Below are 18,750 nucleotides of genomic sequence, written 5' to 3' on the forward strand. Positions count from 1 at the left end.
TTAATCAGGGTTAGTTAATCCTAAATTAAATACAATCAAGAAAATATTAAATTGCTTAAGGTTTAACTTTCATTCTCCTTCATTTACATAAACCTAGCAGAGTAATGTTTAGTCATTATGCAGCATCTGATCTGAAGGAGGGGGAATTCAGCTGGTACTGTGCCTCTTAAAGTTTTACTGTCATATTCATTTTATTAATGTTTAGTCTACTTAGGGTACATTAATATGGAGTCTTAAGATAATTCTCTTCTGTTAAAAAATTAATCAAACACTAAATATGCCTTAATGAAGGATCTGTAGAGAATATATGTGAAAGCTTACGAGGGGCATGAGGTTTCTATAACAGATACAGACCTGGAGCAAGTAAGAACCATGTTATGATTTTGCTGCATGCCTGTCTGCCTGGTGTGCCATGGATGAGCAACACCCACGGAAACAGGGGAGCAGCTGCAGGTTGACCAATGCCTCCTGCAGGCTCAGGACACTGGAGAATGAATGGGTAGAGTCAGAGCACTGGTAGAGCCCAAGGCTCCAGTAAAGAGACAGCAGAGCTTCCTGGGTTGGAAGACAAAAACCAACCAACCAACCAAAAAAGCCCAACCAACAAACAAATAAACAACAACAACAACAAAACCCCCAAACATGCAGGGAATGGTCTAGCAAAGATGATTTCTTAGTTTTGCAGGAGAGAAAGTGAGATTAAAGTCTGACTGAGTGTCACAGTTTAGTCCAGCAGTACATTCCTGAAATGGTTAAAAGTCATTGGGACAAATTCAAAGACAATGTGGTCTAAAATAACAAAGGATATTGAGTAGAAATTAAAAAATCTAACACCCACTCTGTGTTTAAAAAGGCTGTTATCAAGCTGTTGACTCAGTTAAAAATGGACTTTTTTGTGCACAATACAACCCGAATTATACAAGACATCAAACAGATTTTGACAAAACTGAAGTAAACTGCTCTATTATGCAGTTTGCTGCCATAAACCAGGAATCTAAAGTAAATCTGAACTGTTTGTCAAATTAAAAATTATTGTTCCTTTTTTGTTAAATAAGGAACATCCTTATTTTGTTAAATAAGATTTGCCATCATTCACTAACAGTGAAAACAGACTAGCAGTGTTTACTGTTTAATTAACATTTAAGAAATAGCAAAAGACTTGTCTCGAAATTGCAGTTAGAAACAAAACAACACAAATTAGGAAGAGTCTTCTGTTAAGAAATTAAAGTGATTAACTTGAGTATAATGGCTTATCTTCATCATAGCTATTTCTAAAAATCAAGAGCAGATATTTTTTAATTTAATTCAAATAATTAATTTGAGATAGGATTAGGGTTTTCAGGAAAATCATCTTAGATGAACACAGTGGTTTCCTCTGCATTAGCTTTGATTTATAGCCTGGTTAGCATTCACTGAATAATGATAAGGTCACGGGGTTTCTTCAACACTTTTTTTTTAAATTTTAGGTTGACTTGCATTGCTTTTACACACACAGACACAGACACTCTCTAAGCATTTAATCATTTGTCAGTTACTGCAACAGGGCACACAGAGCACCATGATTGAGTTTCATGGCAGCCAGCAACCAAAGGTAACTTTCATTCAGTAGCAGTGTGGTAACAAATAAGCAGTACTTACAGGAGGGAGTGTTATAACTTCCTATGCTATTAACAATAGCTCATTCATACGTAGGCTGTTGTCAAAAATCAATGATACTTATATCATGCAGGAGTTGTGTATTGATATTAATTTTCTGCCAGAATATGGCTATATTTTATATCCCTTCTCATTTTCAATGACCAGCTTCTTGGCTTGTGCAACTCAATACAGTTTCAGTGAAACTTGCGGAGTGATAGATAAATATTAATACATATAAAGACACACATAGGGACACAGACACATCCATATTTTTTTTTACCTTGAACTTGATTTTGTCATATAAAACTTGTGTAAAGGAATGCTGTAGTATTGTTTAGGGTTTTGTTTTTTTTTTTTCAACGCTGTCTGTTCCCTGAGAGGACAATATTGTGCCTAATTGTTTTTTTTAAGAATAAGACTTGACTGAAATGGTCTGGTAAAATGCCAGTGTGCATTGCCAGTGACAGCATAAACTTGCCGTCATTCACCTTTTTCCTTTTCTGTTACCTTTTCACTTCTCACTTGTCTTTTCCCAATTCACAGATCTTTATTTTTCTCTTGATAGCTGGGAGTTTCCAGCCAACACCCAATCCACTTAACAGATGGCTGGCAGGCAGAAACCAGATGTGTAGTGAATCCTTGTCCAAAATTACGACTTTGGCTCATTGCATCCATGGCTTTTCTAGGCAAGGGTCCCAGAATTCAAGAACTCTGCCTTCATCCTCTCTTGGCTTCAAGTATGTTGTACCAGAGGGACTGACACAGAAAACAGGCTAATGGTAACTGATGCAGCATATTGAGAAAGACTTAAAATTGACAAAAGGGCAGTCTCTGACACACTCTGCTCAGGCAGAGGTAGAATCCTTGTAAAAACCCTTAGTCCATACTAAATCTAAACTTTCAGAAGCAATAACAATTCAGGAGTCAGCTGGGTGGCCCTCCCCAGACCTTTGCTGGAACAAGCCCATGACCTTGAATATATGTTGTATAGATTCTAATAAATGATGCCCAACTAGTGTCAGAAAGTTTTTTGTTTCTCAGAGTGGCAGTGGAAAAACCCCTTCCCATGGTTTGTGGTGGGTTTTTTTTGGCACATGATCCCAACTGGTATAAGTACCTTCTGCAGCTGGTATACATGAATAGGAACCATTGCCCAATGGAAACTAATTGCAAATAGGTTAAATGAAGTTGCTTTGGAGTATTTGCTGGAATGCTTGTTAGGAAGAGACAAAAATCCTAAAAGACTTGAGACTGAATTTTTTTAAAATTTGGAATTTAATTTCTATATGTACTATCACAGCTGTCATGACCATATTTATAATTTATTATGTCATATATTTGCAGAAGTCTTTAAGAATCTTTTGATGGTTAGTTAGGAACTATGAACAAATATTGGTAGGAACTATATTTGTCGGAACTGCCTAGTTTTGCATCAATTTACAATTTTCCTTCCTTTTGTTTTTGTTCCAAAAATTGTGGATTGTGCTCCAGAAATTGCAATTTAATTAATTAATTAATTAATCTGTATTCATGCCTAAGTGCATTGTAGTTCTCATATCACTGTGAAAGATGATCCTATCTGTGGCCTTTGGTCTTAACTGAGCAATAAAATCAATGACACCTCAAGGATGAAAACCTTGGACTTCTGGGGCTGAATTTGGCAAAGCAAAAAACTATCCATTACTATAGTAGTTATTGCTAGCCTGTCGTCAGCTATTATCAGAAAGGATAACAGAAAACTGTTGCATTAAATCAGATGAAAAGGAATCAAAAATAAAAAAAATAATTCCCTTCATAGAATGAATCAGAGCAACTTCATACTCTTCACTAAAGCAATATCACTCTAAAGGAAGTACAGGCTGGTGAGTAGAAAAGTCTCCAGTGTGTTCCTGGCTTCTGTCCACTGCTTTCCATGTCTGGTAACTCACTGATTCACAGACAGGGCTATCATGCTTACCTAGCAGAATGAGAAAGGGCCTAATAAGATAACTTGAAACTGGTGAATTTCATAAACTGGTTCATCAAAAAACAGATGGTTCACTACAATAAAATACTTACTTTACATCTGCTGTAATGATTAGATGATATTCTCTCTTCTTTTCTGTGACTGGAGGAGCTGGTCATGGTGTGTTCTACTTTTCTACCCCATCTTCCATTCCAACATATCCTAATAACATCCTCCTGCTTGATTTTATCACCATTCCTCACAGTTTCTATCCTTTTTCCACAAGCAGGACACTCTCCACTAACTTCTCAGTGGTATCCCCTCCAATACCCTGTGCAGTCTGACGCGTGCCCTGTAGCTGTACAAGACTTTAGCACAGGTCAGAGCAGCTGACAGATTAGGACCCAAGGAGCCCAGAGTTTGGGAGAGTTTAATGAATGTTCAAGAGAGAACTATGCATTTTTCCAGATTCCAGGATTCAAAACCTGCTCATCAGCAGTTAAACCTTTTTGACAGAGCAGAACATGATGCCTTCCTACAAGTCTTAATAGATTGCATTTGCTCTACAGAAGTGTTTATAGCAAGCATGATTTTATACATGATTTGCTAATGAAGCAAATTACTGTCAAAGGCTTTCTCAAAACCCCATTACCTTTATATCAATTGACTCTTTACAAATTAATATGATTAATTTACAAACCATGAAAAATGAAAAACAAGGCTGAGAATATAGGGATGAAACTTAAGGTCATTCTTTCTGGGTATGGAAACAGTTTCTTATATGAAATTTTCTTTATCTTTACACAACAAAAGGAAAAAAAATACCGAAATAATACAGTTGACTGTGTCAATTTAGAGTGAGCCTTCAGTTGGCTTTAAAGTCATCTTGTAATGTTTGGAAAAAAAGGCAAACCTCACTAGAGTGCCACCAAAAAAGCAAAACCAACCAACCAACCAAAAAAAATCAATCAAAAGATTATGGATTTTATTGTGAAATTCAAAAACTGGATTAAATCCAGAGCAGCCTGGTCTAGCTTTGAACTTGGCCCTGCTTTGAGCAGGGTAAGTGGACCAGATGACTTCCATAGGTCACTTCTAATCCTCTTCTGTGGATCTAAACATCTACATTCTCAATGGTGAGGGTTAACCTTGAGACCACACCTGGAAAGGGAATGGGGCTCTTCCCTTGCTTCACTTTGGGAAGGGAGGATTCACTCCTCAGGCACTGGTCAGTAGGCTGGAAAAGGGGAGCCAACCAAGCTTCTGTGATTTCAGCTGGAGGAAAGGAAATAATGGGGAGGTTTTACCTGATAACATTGCATTTATAGACAAGCAGCTAGAGACCTCTCTGCCTCAGCTGCTGTACATGTTATAATGAGAGAAGATCTCTGCCTTGAAGAGTTTACAATTAAAACAGATGAACTGGAAAGTAAGGGAACAATGCTGTTCAGCTAAATCAAGTGATTCAACCTCAGGTTAACCAAGAAGTCAAGACAATGAAATTTAGTTCTCAGAATCCATGTCTATCATTTGAATCATGAGACCATCTTTCAATTTTGAGCTTCATCCAGTATAAGTAATACTACAAAAAATATAGTTCCTTTTTTAAATATATTTTTTTCCATTTGAGCTTGTCTTAATTCATTTTCTTCATCCGTTTGTATAATTATCTGGAAAACATCTTGTTGTTAGTGTGAGTATCTCAAGCAGTCACAGAGGAGGAAAAAATGCTTATAATAGAAAATGCATGCTTGTCAAAAATTGGCTTGGGAATTCTGGGACCAGCACAGATCCTGAAACTGCCTTTGACTGGCCTGTATTTTCAGTTTATTTGACATGCACCATTTCACCTTGTTGTTCCCCCACCAGAGGAAGGTGTCTCTGTTTGCTTATCATTAATCTCTCTGTAACCTCTCTAAGCAGAGGGAATTAGCTTATGCTGAGCATTGTGCTACCTCAAGGCATCTAAGTCTCAGGATCTAGCTGAGCACATCTACAGCAACCACAAATGTATTCATACAACACAGCAGACTGCAGTATGGGCATATCCTAAGTAAAGCACCAGGAAAGATTTAAAGTGTTTCTTCATCTCTTGTGTCTTGGGAGTTATAAAATGAAAAGAAAAAGGGGGGGATCCTGGGAGAAGATGTGTTTCTGGGAATTGCAGGCAGCAGTCTGCCAGTGAAGTTTTATTATTCACATCTCTTCATGTCTAAAATTAAATCATGGTTTGAAGCAATGGGCCTTTAAAAGAGTTGGCCATGCTGCTTCTCCCTACATGGATGAAAAAGCTCTTCCAGTTTAAACACTATCTCCTGGTCATGCAAATCCAGACAGATCAAAAGGACAGTGAAACTGAAATGCACCCTGCTGCCTCCAGCCAGGTTTTGATGATACTAGCTAGAGGGAGAAGACCTGTGTTCAGAAAAGCCATCAGGGTGACCCCAGACTTCTAGCAGTGAAGCTAAAAGCAGAGTTTGTCCCACAAACGACATAATCCATATAGGCCAAAATCATAGTAATTTAGTTTTCTCGTGGGTTGAATATGTCCCTGGAAGTTTTTGGGTGGGGTTTTTTTTTTTCAGTTGCCCAGTGGATTTTAGACAAATCACTGTCCATGGCTATTTCTGAGAATCCTATTAATTGCTTATTTCCATTTTCAGTTACCTAAACACATTTTAAAATATGTCCTTCTTAATCTTGCTAGGGAAGTTGTAAGGGCTTTTTCCCTTTTTTTTCCATTCCTCTCCCATCTAAAAGCCCCAAGAAATCAAGGCAGAAAGTCCTTCTTGACAAGTTATTGTTGGTTTTTTTTAAAAACTGGCCCAGGAGCTCCACAGGGCTGCAGGCACCAGTCTTTTGAGAAGCAGAGGAAGTGGGACTTTTTCTGCACCAGCAATAAAATAGTAGGTGTTTCTTCTGAGATTATGCTTTAGTTGTCACTTCCACATAGATCTTAAGAGTGTGGCTGAACCCAGTCTGGTTTCTGAGATGATTATTTACCCTCTTAACATCAAATCACATTCTAGGGTGGCTCTCAAAGGCTGAGCAGAAGAGCAGATCACAGAGAAGCAGCTATCTTAACTCCTTGGGAGTATGATAGGGTTAGGAGGCTGTTACCCTTTGAGAGGTAAAGAAGAGGTACTATTGCTTAACAGCCAAAATGTTTTAGGGGCTCTTGAGAAGCAGCCTTCCAAATGGGGAATGGCAATAGTTGTATCAAACTAATCAGGCAAATACAGAAGGGTCATTTGCTCTACGTTTTATAAAGTTTTGACTTTTACGTGGTGGGTCTTGGACTTAATCTCCCTGTGCTATAGTTTTTCCAAATATATTTCTGTTTTTCCCAGAGGAGATCTGCAAATAATAGAAATGGTATTCAGAAGGGAGGTAGACCATAGATGAAACTGCAAATCTGTGTTTGGAAAATTATTTTACATCCATGCAAGGGAAAGAAAAAGGACCAAACATTACTATTTATTTAATACATTCCATTATGTGAGATGACAGGCTGATCCAAAGAACTTTGGTATTTAAAGTCTTTGGTGTTTTAAAATACTAAGAGCAATTTACCTCACACCAAATATTAACATCTTATGAAGATTCCATTCTGCGACTTCTTACTATTTGTCTTACTATGTTCAGCAATTCTGCCTTCTGACAAAGAATTATTTGTTTTACTCAATATTTCAAAGAGTCAGGAAAGAAGAAATACTGTAACTGACTTCTATTGTCACATTCAGTGGAAAAAATGGGTATCATCATAGAGACATAAAACATGTTTGTGAAAAAAAAATATTCCAACAGCTGTCTGCTGTCAGGGATATGTCAATAGGAATACTGCCTTACCTCAGAGCATTTCTTGCCTGGCAGAAAAGTTAATACTTTAAAATACTTCAGATTCTCAATACCCCAAAATATGAAGTTTTACTGGCAGTTTTAGGAAGCAAAACCAATGCAGTTTTTTGGTTTTTTTAATGATAAAAGCACATTATAAGTTACTGTAATTAATGCAGCACCTCAGAAAACGTAGCCTGTCAGACTTGTGCTGGCTCTGTGCTGGCCTACAGTAGATGTTTCTGTCAACACCATCTGAAACAGATACACTTCCCTGATGTTGTCATTGGTACAGCGTATATTTTTTTTAGAATCAGTAGCACTCTGCTGGTGAAACCAGAAAGGAAAAGATCTTAAGTAGGTCTAGGTGAACATAGTTACAGTCTAATGACAAATCTGTAACAATATGATTCTCCAATACTTCAAACTTTTAGTTATTTTTTAAAAGTTTTCCATTAGTAGATGTTGGAACCATTTTTTTCCTGAATATTAATTTCATTGATTTGATCTAAAGAGTGATCCCTCCGCCCTGTTCCTCTTTACTGTCCCCAGTGTTGGTACACAACCATCTGCGGGGAAAATAGAGAGGAAAAAAGGAAATAAACAATAATGCCATTTCAGAAATAGCAATAAGGTACTATCTGTAAACCACTACAGATAATTACATCTTTGCAGTCTGGAATGGAATTTACTTGCCTTGATATTTCCTGATCTGAAAATGAATTCATTTTTAGCTTCTCTCTTTTTTTTTTTTTTTTTTACACCTCTTTGTGGTCCAATTTCATATACAGTCAAGATGTTAATGTAATATTTTCAGTCTCTGATCCTAGGTAATTTTCTTATCTATTTTTAATGGGATTAGCATAGTGTATGCCATGTCTTACTTTCAGCTATTAAATTTTAACTGCATATTGAGTTGTGTTAGCAAGAGCTCAGTCAGCAGAAGGAGGCAAATGATTGATCCCCTCTATTCAGTGCTTGTGAAACCACATCTGGAGTGCTATGTACAGTTTGGTTATTCTGGTATAGAAAATATGTTGACTAACTTGAAGGATTTCAGAGAATTGCCAAGATGGTTCAGGACTGGATGTGGTAGAACAGGCATTTGTTCAGCCTAGAGACAAGAAGGCCAAGGGGAATATCTTCTGCCCTCATTTTCTCTATAATTATCCATTGGGAAGTTAAATCAGAGTAATCACAAATCATGAGAATTTTCAAGGAGCTGGACAACAATTGCATCAAGGTAAATTCTGGTCAGATATGATGAAAAAAATATCACAATATTCAGCCCTGGATCAGGAGAAGTTGTAGAATCTCCATTCTTAGGGGAAAAAAAGGAAGAAAAAAATTTCCAAACATCAAAAGAAAGGTGTTTTTAACAGTGTTTTGGTTTTGCCTGACTAGATGAGGGATAAAAAAAAAAGTCAAAACCATACAGATATTTTCAGCAGTGTATATGAGGGGAAAAAAAGGTTAAATTGTATTCTAGAATTTTAATGAGGTTTGTGTAGATTTTTCCTTGTCTCTAATGACAATGTTGATAACTTGTCATGCTACATATAGATGACACCTAGACCAAAGTTTGAATTTTTTGTTCTTTACTGGAAAGTAGTGGAATAGCAGATGGTTCCAATTAAAAAACAGCAGGAAAACTTTTTTTTTTTTTTTAACTGAACAGTCTGGGTCATGAGCAAATACTGTTTTTTCTCTCTCCTGCTTCGTCTTGAAATTGCAATGAATTCTGAAAAAAAAAAAATCATAACCAGAGTTCTGTGACATGAGAAATGTAATTAAACCTAGTAGGAGTTTGGCTGCTCTGTAATACCTTTTAAACAGATGGAAGGCTGGAATGAGACCTAAGGCTATGTCAAATAACCTTTAGAAAATTAAGGAATTATATTTGTTCCTCAGCAGCCTCTCTATTTCTATATTATTCCCAGTGGTTTGGATAACTGGCACTAAATGCAACAATTTTTCAATTTGCCCATATAATTTGTCCAATATAAAGACTTAGAGGAAATTACTATTTTTTTCTGTTTCTAAGCAGAACACAAAACCTGTTGCAAAAATCATCAAAACACCTCACAAAGTGCAAACAGATGAAAATAAAATAAGAATCACCTTCTCAGTCTCCAAACTGCTCAAGGAAATAGTCCTCTGTTTTATTATATGATTCACTGTAACACTGTAAAAGCCTCCATGACCAAGGGCTGATTGTACAGAGGACAAAAGGATTCCTTGTGCTATTGCTGAAGTTGTCCCAGTTCTGAAGGCAACAGAAATTAGTAGCGAGAGACCTGGATTCAAATCTGATCCTTGATGCAATTTGTTGTGGAAGCTATTGAATATCCAGGACATCTTGGATAATCAGTATCTATTTCTTCAGTGAAGGGGCAGTATTGGTTTGCATAGATAACAGAAACTAATTTGTGCTATCATATAAGAGAGCTGCTTTATAACTCCAAAGGGCTAAGATTTGTGTCTTGATATCTAAAATGCCAGTCTTGCAGCTGAGGGCAGAATAACAATGAATCCCATGTATAAAGCATTTGCTATCTTCTACTTTTAATCACCCACTTAATACTGGAAAATAAATAGAAAGATAAAAGTAGTTATTTAAATTATGAATAGCACAAGCAGTTAAAAAATGGTGCTTAATGTAATTAATATTTAGCAACTAATACATTTCTTTAATAGTATTAAAACATTAATTAAATAATTTCCTCAGGAATGTATTTACTAGTGGCATTTCTGAATATTCCTTTTCCTTTTAAATGTTTCATAACTGTTATTGAGTAATTATTGTTCACTAATTAATTTTGAAGTAAGAGTCCTGACCCTTCAAGCAGTCTAGGAATGGAATTCCCTTAACTGGTATGCATTCATTTAAAGCAGTTCTTACTAAGACTGAAAACCAGTATGGCTTATAGGGGACAAAATGCCAGGGCTTCTTGGCACCCATTGATTCTCCAAGGGGTTTGAGGTCCTAGAGTTATGTCTACAAGGATTTGAGTATTTGGGCTGTTAGACATAGGATCATGCTGTAAGTGACTTCATGATGAGTATCCTGTAGATACCTTGCAGTTAATGAATTAACTGAAAGATTATAGTGTTTCTTAGTGGAATTTTTTATATTCCTCCCAAGTTATATGAAAAGCATTTTCTTTTTCTCCCTGGATTCTGGTGTAGTGGGAGCTTTCATAATGCTCAGGGGCTGGTTAGCCTGCAGGAGTTCATGGCACTTGCAGCTACAGACAGAGCTGGGTGCAAAGGTAAGGTCTCTGCTGGCAGCCTTGAAAGACTTGATGCTTAGACTTTGCAGTGCCCAGCAGCAAATACATTTAAAGTATATCTTCTGCTTTGTAGAACAGCATGGATGAGGAGTCAGTGTATGTGGTGCCAGTAGCCTCACTTTCTAAAGACCCCATCAAGGCTCTCTTAGCCACTGCTCTGAAATTGGTGAAAACAGGCTGTTTCAAATTAATTATTTCAGGCCTAAAGTATTCTTAAAATGAAAACTTTCTTTTTTTTTTTTTTTTTAGGTTTCTGAGCATATCTCTCTCATTGCTCATTGGGTGCAATTCTTTTGTCAGCTACAGCTTGTAATTTTATCTCTGGGTGGCTTTTTGGCAGTAGAATTAAACGTGGATGTTTTCATTTTGAAAGCACAAGCTGAAGCTCCAATTTCACAGGGTCAAACCTCATTTGCATTAACAGTGGGTGTAGAAGGGTCAAAAAGCTCTGTTTCAGTCAGTCAGTATTCTGAGATCACCAGCAGCACAATGAATGAGTTATCACTGCTTGAATGCCCATGGACTGGGCTCAGGGGTAGCTGACTTCAGAGTCACAGTTTGTGAGCATTAAGTCAGAGCATGTTTTAAGCCCCTGTATGTTCTCAGTGGCAGAGTTCTCTTTCAGTCCAGGTGTATCTGGAGCAGTCAGCAATTGATGAACTACTGCCACCATCCTAAATCTTGAAGAAATATTAGGAAAATATAAAATCATGGTTCTTTCCTACCACTGGGGTTGAGTGGTAGGATTGGGTTCCTTGTGGCCCCATCATAGTCACAGACAAAGTAAGAAAGGAAATAATCTGACCCTGGTTAGAGATGTAGGCCCAAATCTGCTTTTATTCATGCTGTGGTAAATCTGGGGCCACTCATGTAGAGCCTGAGGGAGGCCTTTATTCTTAATTGCTGCATTTTAGGGCTATTTATTCAGCACAAAAAGGGAAGGCGTTAACCTGGGAAGCAGAGGTGCTGATATCTGCAAGCTAATACTATGCTGTGAAAAACCTGCCTTTATAAGAGTAAAGAAAATACTAATGACTTAGTTGGAAAAATAATTAAAGGATATTGGTGACATTTTCTTCAATTGGAAACATATATTTTACTTGCTCTCAGTTTATGAAACAATGACTAATTTCACCAATTAATTGCTCTGATGGAGAACTGTGTATTTTAAGCCGACGTACCCCTTAATTTTACATTATGCTTTACGAACCCAGTAATTTTAAATGAGTATCATTTAATTCTAGGGACAATGAATGAAATAAAGGAAACCTGGGAAGTTATACAATACAGAGGAATTTCTTCCACTCCAATCAAGCCTGTACGATTATTTTTCTCCAGAGTTTTTTAAAATATATAATTTCTCAAAAGCCATAGTGAGGTCATTTGTAGAAAAGCCTACAAAATCCTCAGTTCACTACTTGGGAAGTGCAACTCCTTACTAATCCTGCCTTAGCATTGAGTCATCCATAGATGACTGCAGCAGACCATGCATGTTTGTGTATAAAGCTGCATCTATCTCTATAGTGAGGATGGTGGCACTCTCATTCTTGTTTGTCACAGTCTGGTCCCTTCTGCCCCAAAGCCCTCCCTGCCGTTCCCAGGGCAGGACAGGCAAGCTCTCTGTCTTACACAGGAGGATCACTGTGCACAAATGAGTGTAGAATAAATGCACATAATGGGGTCACAGCAGCACGAGTAGACCTTTGCTGGGGGAACAGGGCCAGGGTGTCCACTGGGACACTCCCACAGGCAACCAGAACAGGAAAGACTCATCAGATGAGGCAGGCAGAGGGTAACCAGAGAAACTGAAATTAAGTGATAGATCAAGTTGCAGCAGAGGGTACGAACACATATTGGATTGAAAATACAGGATCCCTGAGTCTCAGGTGAATCCATTAAACCTCAGATTATTTGCTCATCTAGCCCTCATCTAATTTGACCCCAGTGGGATTCTGTGTGAGCACAAGGAGAGAAACAGGGAAGGGGAAGGAGCAGCTGGTGCTCAGCCACATGCTTAATTTTCCTTGTGCCATTTATACAAGTCTGTGCAACCATCACTGAAAATCCCACAGCAGGTTTTCCCAGGAAATTAACCCAAATGACATATTTATTCAAACTGAGTATTTTTCAAGTAACTCCCCTTCCAAAACCCCAAAGATAAATAAAAATTTGAACATGCATGAAAGCCATGAGAATGTTGTGACTGATGAAGAGCTTTTATGCATTCAAAGGAAGAACAGCACAATATACATCTGAGATCTTGCTGCTCAGTGATGCAGTTGGACTGTCAAAGTAATTGAGAGCAAAGAGTGTGAACTTAACATGATGCTCTGTGCTTTCCACATATGTTCATTTACTTCTTCAGGTGTTTGATGTGCAAATGAGACATTCCGCAATAAAGAAGAGTAACTGTGTGAGCCAGCAAAGTGCTGGACACACCAGATCCCTGGAAGAACTTGCACTTCTGAAGGATCATTTCTTGGGAGGTGTTATTTTGCCAGAGTGTTCGACTGCCCTCTAGGTGCTAGATTTCTGCTCTGAGACACATTGCTCAGGTGGCATGTACAGGCTTGATGCATGTGATCATTTTTTTTTTTTTTTGAGTTACATTAATTAAAAATTAAATTATCTTCCTAGAATTGACATTGCAGAACCTAATGGGTATATGCTGTGGAAGATTTCTGGTCACAGGTGCCGTTAGGGATGTGTCAGAGAGTAAATGCTTTCTAGACAGCTTGAGCAGTACTGGGGACTTGCAGCCAAAATAAAATAGTAATAGTAATAGTATTTTAATAAAATAATAACAAAAATATTAGTGAAAAAATATGACACACAAACAGAATTAACTTCCTGTACATCCCAAATTGTATTTCTTTTACCATCCTTACCTTTAAAAAATATATATATATTTGTCTCCATCTGTTTCATGGATACATAGTGTAAGATCAGTGTTTAAATTCAAGAACTGACAAGTCAGTTGTCAAAACAGTTGTCCACCCAAGAGGTATGAAACTTTATGAGCCAAAAATAATTTGGCACTATTGTATCAAAAATACTTTCATGATGTGCATCAATTGTACACCATGAAGATTTAGCTGAACAGGGAGAGAAGCACTGCTTGGCTCTCCCTACATCGTACCTGAAGTGGGGATTGTTTGCCTTCCTGATACTCCCACTGCACTCTGAAGTCTCAGTGGAATGAGATTCATAAGACTAGAGAGGTGATTCAAGCTGATGACTGGTTAACCAAATTCAGTCCTCACATATTACTTTGGAGAAAGAAAGGATAGTCTTGGGTATAGAGTGGAAGTTTATGACACCAAGGAAATTGTCTTGGATCTGGTTTCTCCTTTTGGATTTCTTTGCTGGGATATCCTCTTAGTTCACTTTGTCTCAGTTTCTTCACTTGTCTGAGATAAGCTGTAGGTAGCACTTCCATGTGGTTTGAATAGGTGTATGAGTATTTTTTGAAGTTTAGTGCTGTCTACTGCTGTTGCTTCTCACAGCTTGGTGCTTCTGATGCATTCTCCAGAAATGAGGAAGATGAAAGTATTCTGCTGTGGTCAGGTCTGCTCTGATCCTAGCATTCTCTGGCTTCCAAATTGATAAAATCAGATTCTTGATGATTACGTTTTTGAAATAAAATGTACAATAAAGTGGAGTTCATGAGAACAAATAGTAGTGATGGCTGAAGAACATAATAGAAATCTCTTGAGAGTTGAAGTTACACAGAGGGCACTGCCTTGTTAATTTAAGTACTTAAGGAGAGTGGTGAAGAGCAACAGTTTCAAAGAAACTGCAGAAAAAATGAGGTTATTTGAAATGCCTTTGATGTCAAAGAATGTATTGCAGTTCCTGATGTATAAACTTCTTGACTTTGCATACACGCTTCTCTGGTGTAATAGAAGCTTAGGTCTGCAGTGGAGGTAAAGAAGATAAGTCTTATCTGGTTATTGTTTGTTACCAAAAACTAGCAGAAAAAAAAATGAAGATTTTTTCAGCATTTGTGAGCTGGACAATGCATCTCACTGAAGCATAGATGATGCCTCAACATCTGGTTTATTAATGTATGCATACTCATATTCTGTTAGGATGAAGACATTCCTGTTCAAGCTCAGCAGAACTCTAAATGCCCAAGAGATCCAAAATTTACTTCTATGTATTCCATAGGTGACTGCAGGGAGAAATGGTAGCTGAAATCAGGGATCTAGGGCTGTGATTCTGGAGCTGGAAGCATGTGTTCCAGTGTACTGAAGTACATTCACAGATTCAGTCATCATCCTTTACACTTCCACAAGTGTATCAAAGCATTATCATTTGGGAGGTATCCATACCTTCTCAAGTCATTTAAGTGCATTAGTATCTGTTTCAGTAGAGTGATTTTTCTATGAGCTGTCAAACTTGCTAGGAATATTTAATTTGACTATAATCAGAGGCCTCCAATGAGTAACAGAACCTTACAAACAGAGTGCTAATTATATGAGGAATGAATGAGTCCTAACTGAGTGATAATGAACATGTCTGTCAGTGCTACCTCAGCATATATCAACTTGAAGTTAATTCAGATTCCTCACTTATTATGTTCCATGGGAACTGCTAAAGTATGGTCTGCTTAGGTTCAGATGTTGTACATGCATTGGGTTTGACAGTGTCACTATAGGATCTTTGTCTTTGAAATGTTGCTTTAGGCTTAAAAGAAGAAATACGTCAGTACAAGTCTTCACAGCTTGGCAGACAGCTCTGGATTCACCTTGTCAGTCAGGTCTTCCTAATGCACCCTGCTTCAGAAAAGGAGAATATATTCTCAAAAGCAGCTGAGCTCTGGGATTGTTATTTCATGTGACATTTCTATGATGCAAGTGTCTCATGAGTCCTATTGGTACCACCTGACTTGAAGCACATTGGGCTTTATGCAACTTCAGACTTGGATTTCGTATGAGTAGTACACCAATAGATGTGGCCTGTAATGATCACAGGATTACAATTTTTTTTTAAAAAAATTGTTAATTTTACCAAGTTGAAGTTTTATCATTAAACAACCACTAAAAGTCACTAGGGTTTCCATTCCATGCAACTCAAGTTTATTTATTTTCTGCCCTCTTGGCCATTTTCGAACTACAGTGAAATTTTAACAGGCTCTCTTGAGGTCCAGAAGAGTATGTAAAATTCAGCTGCTCTCTAGTGTCCAATTCAAGAATCCCCAGAATAATGCTGTTTGGTAAGCAACAGAGTAATACTCATTCCCTAGTTGCCCCTGTACCCTCTTCATATGTCCCGAGGGAAGAGTAATCCTTGATGAGGGATGAATTTCCTTTCATAGAGTTTTACTGCATGGTTTAAGGTTCCCCTCAGAGAACTGGTTATTTATAAATCACATGCAATTTCTGATAAAGTTTAGGTATCTTAACTTAATGAAAACTTCTTGACTTCTTTTAAATAAATGAAAATGTAATCAACAAAGCACTTTGAAAGAAGAAATGTCATACTGTTGATGCTTATGTAGTATAAACTCTCTTCTGAGATGAGAGAGCTTTTAGAGAGAGCTTTTTAGGCTGTAGATTATGCATCTTAGACAAGTCATAATTGTTAGTCTTTAAAATAGCTGTGGTTTTCTGACAGTTCCGTGGAACACATACCCTTTACCAAACAATGAAAACAGTTTCACATTTATCAATCCAAAGGCCATGGGAAGAGACTCCTCTTTCAGAACATCATCTCCCTCTGTGGGGAAAAAAAAAAAACAAACCAGCAGCTGCCAAAGATCTCTGATCTTTTCATAAAGAGAAATAAATGTTCCTGTTCTGGTTAATGATGAAAAACTCATTAAAACTGAAACCTTCATAGGTGTGAGAGATTCCTTGGATTGACATCTATATATGAGAAAGGAAGGAGTGCATTTGTAGATTTAGGAGTAACTTAGTAAATAATAGGTCTTGCTTTAACAGTGCTTGCATTTGGAAGGAAACAGCAAGTAAATAATAATTAAAATATTTGACAATCCAATATTTCTAAACAATATTATTGGGATAGCACGAATTCGTGACATGGAAAGCTGGGAGTTGATTATGTGATTTTTAATGCAACATGTCCATGATCTTTATTTATTTAGAACTGCAGGAAAATTGTTGTTTGACATAAGTACAAGATTATGATAGCAGAAATTTACATAGATTCATACTATGTAAAATATACCTTAAACCTTACAGATTTTATAGTAGTTAAAAAAGATACTCTTGTTCAGATTGAAGCCTAATACCCATCAATGAGAAGAAAAAAAAAGTCAAACCAGCATTGTGTTCCCTAGATACATTCAGTATATTTTTTTGTTAATATCAGCAATAAATGTGTGTCCATTTAGGGAAATGGAATCAACAGACTTCTTGAAGCAATTATTAAAAAGTCAACACATCTGAAGATATTGAGTTGAGCACTCCTATTTTTTCTCCTCCAGAACAAAATGTCAGAAAGCTGAAAAAAATCATAAAATGCTTCTAATTTTTCCAGACTTTTTTGACAAAATCTCATTTTTACCAAAAGTTATTTTCATATTAGCTCAGGTAATAAAATACGAAATAATTTTAATTTCTTGTTTTACTTTTGATTGTTTTATAAGTGCCTGATGTGACTAAAAGCTTAAATACAAGCTTCTTCCAGCCTGCACTTAAAATATTCCTTGTAATTCTGATCTGTTGCTCGATTTATTCCTCCACTTCTCTCCGTGAGAGTTCAGATTCATTCAAACAGAATAATTTCAAAATTACTAAACCCAGTTTCCAGTGCTGCAAGTAGACTTTCACCTTTTTCTGCTTGGTTAAATTGCATCCCCTTGGAGTAACTGGCTAGAGAATAAACTTGACAACCACTTTCTTACAAGAAGTATTTTACTGATGAGAGTATCCCTATGATTGGAAAAAGGAATATTCCCAATGTTAATCTAAGAGGAAGCTTACCAGTTTTGGTGAGCTGTATCTCTATCTGTTTCCTCTTAATATTAGTGTCTTCAGGACAGTACTACAGCCTGAGTTGCACCAGTACATGCTGGAGAGGAACAAGCTGCTGAACCAGAACTGTGATTTTTAACATGTAAGACAGCTGAGAAAGGGGGGAAGGTTAGGCTCTGGGGCTTTAAATAATGCTTTTGAAAGTGGCCACTTAAAGTGAAATTTTTATTTCGATGATTGAATTTTTGTTCAGTAAATGTTAATTTACATGTACTCTCTTGAATGATTCTAAAAATATTGCTTTCCAAACTAATATGCCTTTAGAGACCCTCATCTCATATCCAGAAAATTAAGTTATTTTGGTTTGGTTCCTCTAAAACTGGTTTTATTTCACATCTTCCACACCTCACCTCTCCTACATTTAAACAGCCATATCATCAGCAATGGGCAAGGGGAAGGGATTTCATGCAGTCTGTGGAATTTTTTCAGTCTCACTGAAATAAGTCCCATGTAACCTTTCTGCTTTGTCTCCTGGGCTTTCAGAGAACAACTCAGTAGATATTATCCCCTCACATCAGCTAATCTCAGAGAGCTCAGCTCTGCTGCAAGATTCCATCATGTGCCTTGTCTTGGCACACGTCTTCCTTATGGCATATAATGTCCCTTTTATGAGAGATCCAGCTGCAAATTACTCTGACACATGGGAATTCTTCCCTAGTTTCTCATTCATATAGCTAGAGCAATGGCGGCAATATTCACTGACCTCAGGTACAGGACATGCTTGGGTTAAATCAGCATTCAGTGCAGGCTGTACCCAGCTACCAAGCCTTGAGTCACTTCATGGTAGAATATTTACTTTGAGATTGCCACAGCCAGAATTACTTGGGAGTGTGAGGCATCCACGTACAGGGCCATTTGCCAATTTTCAGCAGTATAAATCACATTGAGAGCATGGCTCTCGTGGGAGACAGCTGTTGATTCTGGAGCTTGTCAGAAAACAGCTTACCTGGGAGAAGAGAAGGGTGTCTTTTTTCTGGAGTTACATGTTTTTCTGTTTACAGAGCATCTTATGTTGCAGTGATCTGTACATTAGAAA

Source organism: Calypte anna, chromosome 7 (assembly GCF_003957555.1).
Source record: "Calypte anna isolate BGI_N300 chromosome 7, bCalAnn1_v1.p, whole genome shotgun sequence".
Classification (NCBI taxonomy): Eukaryota; Metazoa; Chordata; class Aves; order Apodiformes; family Trochilidae; genus Calypte; species Calypte anna.